Raw genomic sequence first — 12,542 nt, 5'->3', positions numbered from 1 at the left:
AGAGACAGGAATACCAATCGCACTGCCATAGTCTAACACAATCAGTCTGGATTAGCTAATCTCATGGATAATAATTGTGAAAGGACCACATTCAATGTTCTGTCCAGGAGGAAACCGGCGGCATGGTGGCACAGTGGTTAGCACTGCTGCTTCATAGCTCCAGGGACTTGGGTTCGATTCCCGGCTTGGGTCACTGTCTGTGTGGAGTTTGCACATTCTCCACGTGTCTGCGTGGGTTTCCTCCGGGTGCTCCGGTTTCCTCCCACAGTCCAAAGATGTGCGGGTTAGGTTGATTGGCCATGCTAAATTGCCCCTTAGTGTCCTGTGATGCGTAGCTTAGAGGTATTAGAGGGTAAATATGTAGGGATATGGGGATAGGGCCTGGGTGGGATTGTGGTTGGTGCAGACTCGATGGGCCGAATGGCCTCTTTCTGCACTGTAGGGATTCTATGAAATCTAATCACGTTTTGGTTCGATCTTTTAATTTTCCATTAAGCTTTGTCTTTTGCTTTGTGCTGTTGCCTTCCTCCTTGGGGACTGGCCCTTCTCACTTTGTCCCCGAGTGTGGCCGATTCTGTTTAATTGATTTTGCATTAATAGAAATGTGGAGGTGGAAATCTGCCATCCTCTCCAGGTCTGGCCTACGCATCACTCTTACCTGACCCGCTGTATACCATTTTATAGAAACGTAGAAACTAGAAGCAGGAGGAGGCCATTCGGCCCTTCGAGCCTGCTCCGCATTCATCTTGATCATGGCTGATCATCAAATTCAATATCCTGATCCCCCCCCTTCCCCCCAAATCCCTTTAACCCCGAGAGTGATATCTAATTCCTTCTTAGTAAGAAGACTGACAACACCAGGTTAAAGCCCAACAGGTTAATTTGGAATCACGAGCTTTCGGAGCGCTGCTTCTTCATCACCTGAGGAAGGAGCAGCGCTCTGAAAGCTCGTGATTCCAAATAAACCTGTTGGACTTTAACCTGGTGTTGTGAGACTTGCTGTGCCTCACCCCAGTCCAACGCCGGCTTCTCTACATCATAATTTCTTCTTGAAATCAGACAACGTTTTGGCCTCAACTACTTGCTGTGGTAGTGAATTCCACACATTCACCACCCTCTGGGTGAAGAAATTTCTCCTCACCTCAGTTCTAAATGGTTTACCCCTTATCCTCAAACTTTGGCCCCTAGTTCTGGACTCCCCCACCATTGGGAACATTCTTTCTGAATCTACCCTGTCTAACCCTGTTAGAATTTTATAAGTTTCTATGAGATCCTCTCTCACTCTTCTAAACTCCAGTGAATATAGAACATAGAACATAGAACAGTACAGCACAGAACAGGCCCTTCAGCCCACGTTGTTGTGCTGAGCTTTGTCTGAAACCCAGATCAAGCTATTTCCTCCCTATCATCCTGGTGTGCTCCATGTGCCTATCCAATAGCTTCTTAAATGTTCCTAACGTTTCTGACTCCACTATCCCTGCAGGCAGTCCATTCCACACCGCAACCACTCTCTGAGTAAAAAGCCTACCTCGGACATCCTTCCTATATCTCCCACCATGAACGCTATAGTTATGCCCCCTAGTTACCACTCCATTCACCCGAGGAAATAGTCTTTGAACGTTCACTCTATCTATCCCCCTCATCATCTTATAAACCTCTATCATGTCTCCTCTCAACCTCCTCCGCTCCAAAGAGAAAAGCCCAAGTTCCCTCAACCTTTTCTCATAAGACCTACCCTCCAAACCAGGCAGCATCCTGGTAAATCTCCTCTGCACTCTTTCCAGTGTCTCCACATCCTTCTTATAGTGAGGTGACCAGAACTGCACACAATATTCCAAATGTGGTCTCACCAAGGTCCTGTACAGTTGCAGCATAACCCCACGGCTCTTAAACTCAAACCCCCTGTTAATGAACGCCAACACACCATAGGCCTTCTTCACGGCTCTATCCACTTGAGTGGCAACCTTCAGAGATCTATGGATATGAACCCCAAGATCCCTCTGTTCCTCCACATTCTTCAGAACCCTACCTTTGACCCTGTAATCCACATTTAAATTTGTCCTACCAAAATGAATCACCTCGCATTTGTCAGGGTTAAACTCCATTTGCCATTTTTCAGCCCAGCTCTGCATCCTATCTATATCTCTTTGCAGCCTACAACAGCCCTCCACCTCATCCACTACTCCACCAATCTTGGTGTCATCAGCAAATTTACTGATCCACCCTTCAGCCCCCTCCTCCAAGTCATTTATAAAAATGACAAATAGCAGAGGACCAAGCACTGATCCCTGTGGCACTCCGCTGGTAACCGGTTTCCAGTCCGAAAATTTTCCATCCACCACCACCCTCTGTCTTCTGTTAGATAGCCAGTTACCTATCCAATCGGCCAAACTTCCCTCTATCCCACACATCCTTACTTTCTTCATAAGCCGACCATGGGGGACTTTATCAAACGCCTTACTAAAATCCATGTATATGACATCAACTGCACTACCTTCATCTACATACTTAGTTACCTCCTCAAAAAATTCTATCAAATTTGTGAGGCAAGACTTGCCCTTCACAAATCCGTGCTGACTATCCCGGATTAAGCTGGATCTTTCTAAATGGTCGTAAATCCTATCCCTGAGGACCTTTTCCATCAACTTACCGACCACCGAAGTAAGACTAACCGGCCTATAATTACCAGGGTCATTTCTATTCCCTTTCTTAAACAGAGGAACCACATTCGCCACTCTCCAGTCCTCTGGACCACCCCCGTGGACAGTGAGGACGCAAAGATCAATGCCAAAGGCTCTGCTATCTCATCCCTTGCCTCCCAAAGACTGCTAGGATATATTTCATCAGGCCCAGGGGACTTATCAACTTTCAGTTTATTCAGAATTGCTAGTACATCTTCCCTCCGAACATCTACTTCCTCCAGCCTATCAGCCTGTGACACCCTCTCTTCCTCAAAAACATGGTCCCTCTCCTTGGTGAACACTGAAGAAAAGTATTCATTCATCACCTCTCCTATCTCTTCTGACTCCATGCACAAATTCCCACTGCCGTCCTTGACCAGCCCCAACCTCACCCTGGTCATTCTTTTATTCCTCACATAAGAGTAAAAAGCCTTGGGGTTTTCCTTGATCCGACCCACCAAGGACTTCTCATGCCCCCTCCTAGCTCTCCTAAGCCCCTTTTTCAGCTCATTTCTTGCTAACTTGTAACCCTCCATCGAGCCAACTGAACCTTGTTTTCTCAACCTTACATATGCTTCCTTCTTCCTCTTGACAAGACATTCCACCTCTTTTGTGAACCATGGTTCCCTCACTCGGCCATTTCCTCTCTGCCTGGCAGGGACATACCTATTAAGGACACGCAGTATTTGTTCCTTGAAAAAGTTCCACTTTTCAATAGTGCCTTACCCTGACAATTTTTGTTCCCATCCTATGCTTCCTAATTCCTGCCTGATTGCATCATAATTACCTCTCCCCCAATTGTAAACTATGCCCTGCCGTATGGCCCTCTCCCTCTCCATTGCAAGAACAAAAGACACCGAATTGTGGTCACTATCTCCAAAGTGCTCTCCCACAACCAATTCCAACACTTCGCCCGGTTTATTTCCCATTACCAAATCCAATGTGGCCCCACCTCTTGTCGGCTTATCCACATATTGTGTCAGGAACCCCTCCTGCACACACTGCACAAAAACTGCCCCATCCGAACCATTCAACCTATAAAGGCTCCAATCAATATTTGGAAAGTTAAAGTCCCCCATGACAACTACCCTGTGACCCCCACACCTATCCATAATCTGCTTAGCAATTTCTTCCTCCACATCTCTATTACTATTTGGGGGCCTATAGTAAACTCCTAACAACGTGACCGCTCCTTTCCTATTCCTAACCTCAGCCCATATTACCTCTGTAGGCAGATCCCCTTCGAAATGCCTTTCTGCAGCCGTTACACTCTCCTTGATTAACAGTGCCACTCCTCCATCTCTTTTACCAGCTACCCTACACTTACTGAAACATCTATACCCCGGAACTTCCAACAACCATTCCTGTCCTTGTTCTACCCATGTCTCCGTAATGGCCACAACATCGTAGTCCCAAGTGCCAATCCACGCCCCAAGTTCACCTACCTTATTTTGGATGCTCCTTGCATTGAAGTAGACACACTTCAACCCACCTTTTTGTCTGCTGGTACCCACCTTTGACCATGATACCCTTCCCAGTACCTCACTACACTCACTGACCTCCGGACTACAACTCCTTTTCCCATCCCCCTGACAAATTAGTTTAAACCCCCCCGAAGAGCTGCAGCAAATTTCCCTCCCAGGATATTGGTGCCCCTCTGGTTCAGGTGCACCCCGTCCTGTTGGTACAGGTCCCACCTTCCCCAGAAAGTGTTCCAATTATCCACATAGCTGAAACCCTCCCTCCTACACCACCCCTGCATCCATGTGTTTAACTGCACTCTCTCTCCCTGTTCCTCAACTCGCTATCACGTGGCACCGGCAACATACCAGAGATGACAACCTGTTTTGTCCTGGCTCTCAGCTTCCACCCTAGCTCCCTGAATTCCTGTTTTAAATCCCCGTCCCCTCTCTTACCTATGTCTTTGGTGCCGATGTGCACCACGACTTGTGACTGTTCCCCCTCCCCCTTTAGAATCCTGAAGACACGGTCGGAGATGTCACGGACCCTGGCATCCGGGAGGCAACATACCATCCGTGAGTCTCTCTTGTTGCCACAGAACCTCCTATCTATCCCTCTAACAAACGAGTCCCCAATAACTATAGCTCTACCGCTCTCCCCCTTTCCCTTCTGAGCCACAGGGACGGACTCAGCGCTGGCGATCTGGTCACTGCGGCTCACCACTGGTAGGTCGCCCCCCTCACCTGTATCCAAAGTGGAATACTTGTTGCTAAGGGGAACGACCATAGGGGATCCCCGCACCGACTGCTTCCTCCCAGCCCCTCTCACTGTCACCCATCTATTTTCATTCCCTGGAGTAACTATATCCCTGAAGCTTGTGTCTATGGCCCTCTCTGCCTCCCTGATGACCCTAAGCTCATCCAACTCCAGCTCCAGCTCCCTATAATAATATAATATAAGATATAATCCTAACTGACTTAGTCTCTCCTCATATGACAGACCTGCTATCCCAGGAATCAGCCTGGTAAACCTTCGCTGTACTCCCTCTATAGCAAGGGCATCCTTCCTCAGGTAAGGACACCAAAACTGCACACAATACTCCAGGTATGGCCTCACTAACACCCTATACAATTGCAGCAAAACATCCCTATCCCTATACTCAAATCCTCTCGCTATGAAGGCCAACATGCCATTTGCCTTCTTTACTGCCTGCTGTACCTGCACGCTTACTTTCAGCGACTGATGCACGAGGACTCCAAGGTCTCGCTGAGTATCCACCTCTCAATTTACACCCATTCAAGAAATAATGTCTTCCTATTATTGCTACCAAAGTGGATAACCTCACATTTATCCACATTATACTGTATCTGCCATGCAGATGCCCACACACTCAGCCTGTCCAAATTACGCTGAAGCATCTCTGCATCCTCCTCACAGCTCACCCTCCCACCCAACTTTGTATCATCTGCAAATTTGGAGATAATACATTCAGTTCCCTCTTCCGAATCATTAATATATAATGTGAACAGTTGGGGTCCTAGCACAGATCACTGCGGATCCCCATTAGTTTGATTTGATTTGATTTATTATTATCACATGTATTAACATACAGTGAAAAGTATTGTTTCTTGCGCGCTATACAGACAAAGCATACCGTTCATAGAGAAGGAAAGGAGAGAGTGCAGAATGTAGTGTTACAGTCATAGCTCGGGTGTAGAGAAAGATCAACTTATTGCAAGGTAGATCCATTCAAAAGTCTGACAGCAGCCAGGAAGAAGCTGTTCTTGAATCGGTTGGTACATGTCCTCAGACTTTTGTATCTTTTTCCCAAAGGAAGAAGATTGAAGAGAGAATGTTCGGGGTGCGTGGGGTCCTTAATTATGCTGGCTGCTTTGCCGAGGCAGCGGGAAGTGTAGACAGAGTCAATGGATGGGAGGCTGGTTTGTGTGATGGTTATTGACTGCCAATCAGAAAAAGACCCATTTATGCCAACTCTTTGCTTCCTATCTGCTAACCAGCTTTCTATCCATCTCAAGACATTACCCGCAATCCCATGTGCTTTAACTTTACACAGTGGTCTGTTATGTGAGATCTTGTAGAAAGCCTTCTGAAAGTCTAAATAAACCACATCCACTGGTTCTCCTCAGCCAACTCTACTAGTTACATCCTCAAAGAATTCCAATAGATTCGTCAAGCATGATTTCCCATTTGTAAATCCATGCTGACTTTGTCTGATTATAACCACTGCCTTCCAAATGCTGAGTTATGAAATCCTTGATAATGGATTCTAACAACCTCCCCAGTCCTGACGTTAGGTTCACTGGTCTATAGTTCCCTGTTTTCTCTCCACCTCCCTTTTTGAATAGCGGGCTTACATTAGTGACCCTCCAATCTGTAGGAACTATTCCAGAGTCCATAGATTTTGGAAAATAACCACCAATGGATCTACTATTTAAAATACCACTTCCTTAAGTACCCTGGGATGAAGATTAGCAGGACTTGGAGATTTATCCACCTTCAATCCCATCAATTTCCCCAAAACCATTTCTCTACTAATGCTGATTCCCTTCAGCTCCTCACTAAAACATGTTTCTCTCAGCACTTCTGGTACATTATTCATGTCTTCCTTTGTGAAGACTGAAGCAAAATACAAATTTAATTCCTCAGCCATTTCTTTATTCCCCGTTATGAATTCTCCCGTTTCTGACTGTAAGGGGCCTACATTTGTTTTTGTCAACCTTTTTCTCTTTACATTATAACGCGGAGTGGAGACAGTTAACAGAGAAGGAACGCAGAACGGACACTTTTTAAACAGCAGGAAGAAAAAGCAGCATTTTTAAAAAATGTTTTGTGCGCATGTACCTGGAGTCAGTCGGTAGTTTGAGTGAGGGTTAAAGAGTAGAACGCACTATTCAGCGGGCAGCGTTGTAGCGGGCAGCGGAGTGAGCAGGTAGCAGAGTGAGAGCTGAAGGGCTTTGGCTCAATGGGCTTAGGAGGAAACGGGTGAGGGAGGTTAGGTTTCTCAACTTTTAAACCTTAGTTCTTTCCGTGTGGAATCTGAGGAAAAGGGGCATTATGAATGTGAAGCCAGTTTGCTGTTCTCAGTATCGGATGTGGGAGGTCGTGGAGTCTCCTATCCTCCCAGAAGTCCATATCTGCGCTGGGTGCGTCGAGCTGCGGCTCCGAAGGGACCGAGTTAGGGAACTGGAGCTGCAGCTTGAGGACATTTGTCTGGTCAGGGAAAACGAGGAGGTGATAGATAGGAGTTATAGGCAGGTGGTCACACCGGGGCCACAAGAAGCAGGCAAGTGGGTCACAGTCAGGAAAGGGAAAAGTCAGGTGGGAGAGAGTACCCCAGTGGTTGTGCCCCTTAAAAATAAGTACTCTTGTTTGAGTACTGTTGGGGTGGACCGCCCACCTGGTGGAAGCAGCAGTGGTCGTGCCTCCGGCCTCCTGGTGTTGTGAGGCTTTCCAATAGTGTTATGGGATCTTTTACATCTAGCTCTGAGTGTGGATCATTCTGTTTGCAATGCCCATCGATACTGAACCTGTAGATTTTGGGTGTAATTCTTGGATCACTGTTAATTCTTCCAAACCATGTGAGTACCATACGTCAACCAGAAACTCGTCTCTCTTACTTCAGGCTATTAATTCTTCATTGGAATCTCAGTATTGATTAACAATAATAAGCTGGTGGCATCTTTTCCTCCAACAGTCCACCTTTCAATTTTCATATTTAATCAACTTAGTCACTATACAAATGTGGACAAAGTGTTTCACTCTGCAACTTTTAACCAAACTTCCAAAAAGGAGAATTATCAGGATGATAATTCTCCACTAGAATGGTCTAAATGGCACATGAGCGGCGCAGGCTTGGAGGGCCGAAGGGCCTGTTCCTGTGCTGTATTGTTCTTTGTTCTTTTGTTCTATTCCAAAGCCAAATGGCAGCATAGTGTTAGCACTGCTGCCTCACAGCGCCAGGGACCTGGGTTCGATTCCCAGCTTGGGTCACTGTCTGTGCGGAGTCTGTACGTTCTCCCCGTGTCCGTGTGGGCTTCCTCCGAGTGCTCCAGGTTTCCTCCCACAGTCCAAAGACTGGGCAGCACGATGGTTAGCACTGCTGCTTCACAGCGCCAGGGACACGAGTTCGATTCCCGGCCTCGGGCCACTGTCGGTGTGGAGTTTGCACGTTCTCCGCGTCTGCGTGGGTTTCCTCCGGATGTTCCAGTTTCCTCCCACATTCCAAAGATATGCGGGTTAGGTTGATTGGCTATGCAAAATTGCCCCTTAGCGTCCCGGGATGCATCAGTTAGAGGGATTAGCGGGGTAAATGTATGGGGTTACGGGGACAGGGTGGGGCTGTTGTCAGTGCAGACTCGATGGGCCACATGTCCTCCGTCTGCACTGTAGGGATTCTATGATTCCCTCAGTACCACACTGAACCGTCAACCTGGAGTGGGACCTGAACCTGCAACCACCCATCTAAGAATTGAGACGTCACTCAATGGGCCATAGTTGATATAACCAAAGAATGACACAGGTCAAAAGGTAACAACAGATGGTAAAAGCTGGTCATGTGAAAGAATGGGTGGAAGAATCAGAATCTAATTGCAACAGGAAGAAGCCCAATGCACCAGACCAGCGCTATGAAATAACTGTTCAATTTATTCCCAAAGCATAAATTCCCCTCGACAGCCACAAATTCCTCAGATACTTGCGTCAATTCAGTTTTTACAAGTTCCTGATGAGTGGTTGAATGTGCCTAGAATCTCGACAGTGTGTGCAGAGATTTATCCTTCGGCTCTTTTGCCAATTGTTTTAAATCTAATGATTGGAATTCTCCAGTCTCGCTCAGCCAGCCACTGCTGACAGCAAGAGCGCAGAATTTGGCGCTCAGCCAAAACAGCGGGACCGGAAAATCCCAGCCGCGGGGCGAGGCCGGAGAATTCCAGCTCCAGTCTCTGGCCCACTTGCCAGGAGAAATAGTTTCTTCTGAGTTATTCTTTGAAAACCCCTCGAAGTGTTAAATATCCTTATTAGGTTTCCACCTAGAATCCCTCCAGTGCAGAAGGAGGCCATTCAGCATCTGCACCATCAACAATCCTACCCAGGCCTTATTCCCGTAATCCCACACATTTACCCTACTAATCGCCCTGACACTAAGGGGCAATTTAGCATGGTCAATCCACCTAACCGGCACAGTTTTGCATTGTGAGAGGAAACTGGAGCACCCAGAGGAAACCCACACAGACATGGGGAGTACGTGCAGACTCCACACAGACAGTGACCCAAGCTGGGAATCGAACCCGACTCTCTGGTGCTGTGAGGCAGCAGTGCTAACCACTGTGCCACCCTTCACATTTCCATCTCTGACCTAACCTTCAGACAGAAAAACCCCCAGCTTCCCAAATCTCTTCCCATAACGAAATTTCCTCAAACCCAGCACGATCCTCTTGCTGGGGCCTCCTCTGTAGCCTGACCTTCCTGGTGCCGTCCCCAGAATTGTGCACATCCCTCCAAATGAGATCGAGCCAGCCGTTTGCAATGCTTTAATGTGACATTTCAGTATTTAACATCTCCACTTACAACCAGCCAAGATACCTCAACCTACACAGTGGCTAGCACTGCTGCCTCACAGCGCCAAGGACCCAGGTTCGATTCCCGGCTTGGGTCACTGCCTGTGTGGAGTCTGCACATTCACCCCGCGTCTGCGTGGGTTTCCTCCGGGTGCTCCGGTTTCCTCCCACACTCCAAAGATGTGCGGGTTAGGTGGATTGGCCATGGTAGATTGGCCCTTAGTGTTGGGGGATTAGCAGGGTAAATATGTAGGGGTATGGGGATAGGGACTATGGTCGGTGCAGACTCAATGGGCCGAATGGCCTCCTTCTGCACTGTAGGGATCCTATGATACAAATTCAGCAGCCCATATCCAGTTTTACTGACCCAATCATTCCCAGTGCACAGAGACCCGTACCAGCTCGCAGCCACAAAAGCAATCCCCATCTTCCTCACTGCACTTGTGCCACCCCCCACCTCCCCTTTGCAATCGCGCATCTTGTCCTCATTACCTCAACAACGATGGCCCCAAACCCAGGAAAATCCTCTCTCCACCCACAATGAGATCCGATAGAGCTGTTCAAGATTATGAAGTGGTTTCAATCGCAGGAAGGAGGTTCTCAGCGGTGATTAGAGGAGTGGATTAGAGGTGATTGGATAAACAAGCAGAACTGACACAAGGAAGCTTTTGCTATTTATATGAACTCGGTGCTGCTGTGATCCGTCATGCATTGCCCAAAAGCACGGCGCAAACAAATTCAAGAGTAATATTCGGAAGAGAATTGCTTTTCATTTTCTGATGGATGCGGAGTCATTGGCCAGTATTTGGTGCCCATCCCTAAACGCCAAGTTTTTTTTTGTATTCATTCATGGGGCATGGGTGTCACTGGCCGGGCCAGCATTTATTGCCCAATCCTAGTTGCCCTTGTTCAGAGGGCAGTCAAGAGTCAACCACATTGCTGTGGCTCTGGAGTTACACGTAGGTTGGATCTCATGGGATAAAGGGGGAGGTGGCTAGATGGGTGGAGAACTAGCTTGGTCACAGAAGACAGAGGGTGGTAGTGGAAGGGTCTTTTTCCGGCTGGATGCCTGTGACTAGTGGTGTTCCGCAGGGCTCTGTATTGGGACCTCTGCTGTTTGTGATTTATATAAACGACCTGGAAGAAGGTGTAACTGGGGTGATCAGTAAGTTTGCGGACAACACGAAAATGGCTGGACTTGCAGATAGTGAGGAGCATTGTCAGAGGCTACAGAAGGATATAGATAGGCTGGAAATTTGGGCAAAGAAATGGCAGATGGAGTTCAATCCAGATAAATGCGAAGTGATGCATTTTGGTAGAACTAACGTAGGGGGGAGCTGTACGATAAATGGCAGAACCATAAAGGGTGTAGATACGCAGAGGGACCTGGGTGTGCAAGTCCACAGATGCTTGAAGGTGACGGCATAGGTGGAGAAGGTAGTGAAGAAGGCATATGGCATGCTTGCCTTTATAGGACAGGGCATAGAGTATAAAAGTTGGAGTCTGATGTTGCGGTTGTATAGAACGTTGGTTCGGCTGCATTTGGAATACTGCGCCCAGTTCTGGTCGCCACACTACCAGAAGGACGTGGAGGCTTTGGAGAGAGTGCAGAGGAGGTTTACCAGGATGCTGCCTGGTATGGAAGGGCTTAGTTATGAGGAGAGATTGGGTAAACTGGGGTTGTTCTCACTGGAAAGACGGAGGATGAGGGGTGACCTAATAGAGGTGTATAAAATTCTGAAAGGCATAGATAGGGTGAACAGTGGGAAGCTTTTTCCCAGGTTGGTGGTGACGTTCACGAGGGGTCATAGGTTCAAGGTGAAGGGGGGGGGGAGGTTTAACACGGATATCAGAAGGACGTATTTTACACAGAGGGTGGTGGGGGCCTGGAATGCGCTGCCGGGCAAGGTGGTGGAGGCGGACACACTGGGAACGTTTAAGACTTATCTCGATAGCCACATGAACGGAGTGGGAATGGAGGGATACAAAAGAATGGTCTAGTTTGGACCTGGGAGCGGTGCGGGCTTGGAGGGCTGAAGGGCCTGTTCCTGTGCTGCATTGTTCTTTGTTCGTTTGTCAGACCAGTTAAGGACGGCAGATTTCCTTCCCTAAAGGATATTAGTGAACCAGATGGACTTTTCCAATAATCAACAACGGTTGCATGGTTATCAGTCTTTTTCAAGATTTTTTTTAATTGAATTCAAATTCCACCATCTGCCGTGGTGGGATTCGAACCCGGGTCCCCAGAACATTAGCTGAGTTTCTGGATTAATAGTCTAGCGACAAGGCCACTAGGCCATCGCCTGGTAAATACGCATTTCAGGGGTTAGTTCTGAGTTGGCCGCATTGCTGTGGCACTGGAGTCACATGTAGGCCAGACTGGATAAGAACAGCAGATTTCCTTCCCTAAAGGACATTAGTGAACCAGATGGGTCTTTACAACAATCGATAATCCTTTAATGGCCATTTCTGAGACTAGCTTTCAGTTCTAGAAATTATTAACATTAAATTCCCCCTAACTGCCGTGGTGGGATTCGAACGTTTCCGGAGCATTAGCCTGGGCCTCTGGAAAACTAATCCAGTGACATCATCATTACACCATCATCTCCCCCGAGCAAGGATAAATCCCTGAAGGAGAAACAAAATTGCAGAACTATGGGAAAAGAGCAGGGAGTGGGATTAATTGGATTGCTCTTTCAAAGAGCCAGCACGTGATGGGCTGAATGGCCTCCTGCCATGCTGCATCGTCCACAATTCTAACCTCTCGGCTTCTCCTCTCGGATTTCTCTCCAGCCTTTCAATCATTCCCGCCTTCCTGTCTTCT

This window comes from Mustelus asterias, chromosome 21, assembly GCF_964213995.1.
Source record: "Mustelus asterias chromosome 21, sMusAst1.hap1.1, whole genome shotgun sequence".
Lineage (NCBI taxonomy): Eukaryota > Metazoa > Chordata > Chondrichthyes > Carcharhiniformes > Triakidae > Mustelus > Mustelus asterias.
The sequence above is the reverse complement of the archived record's forward strand: the minus strand, read 5'-3'. Positions refer to the sequence as shown.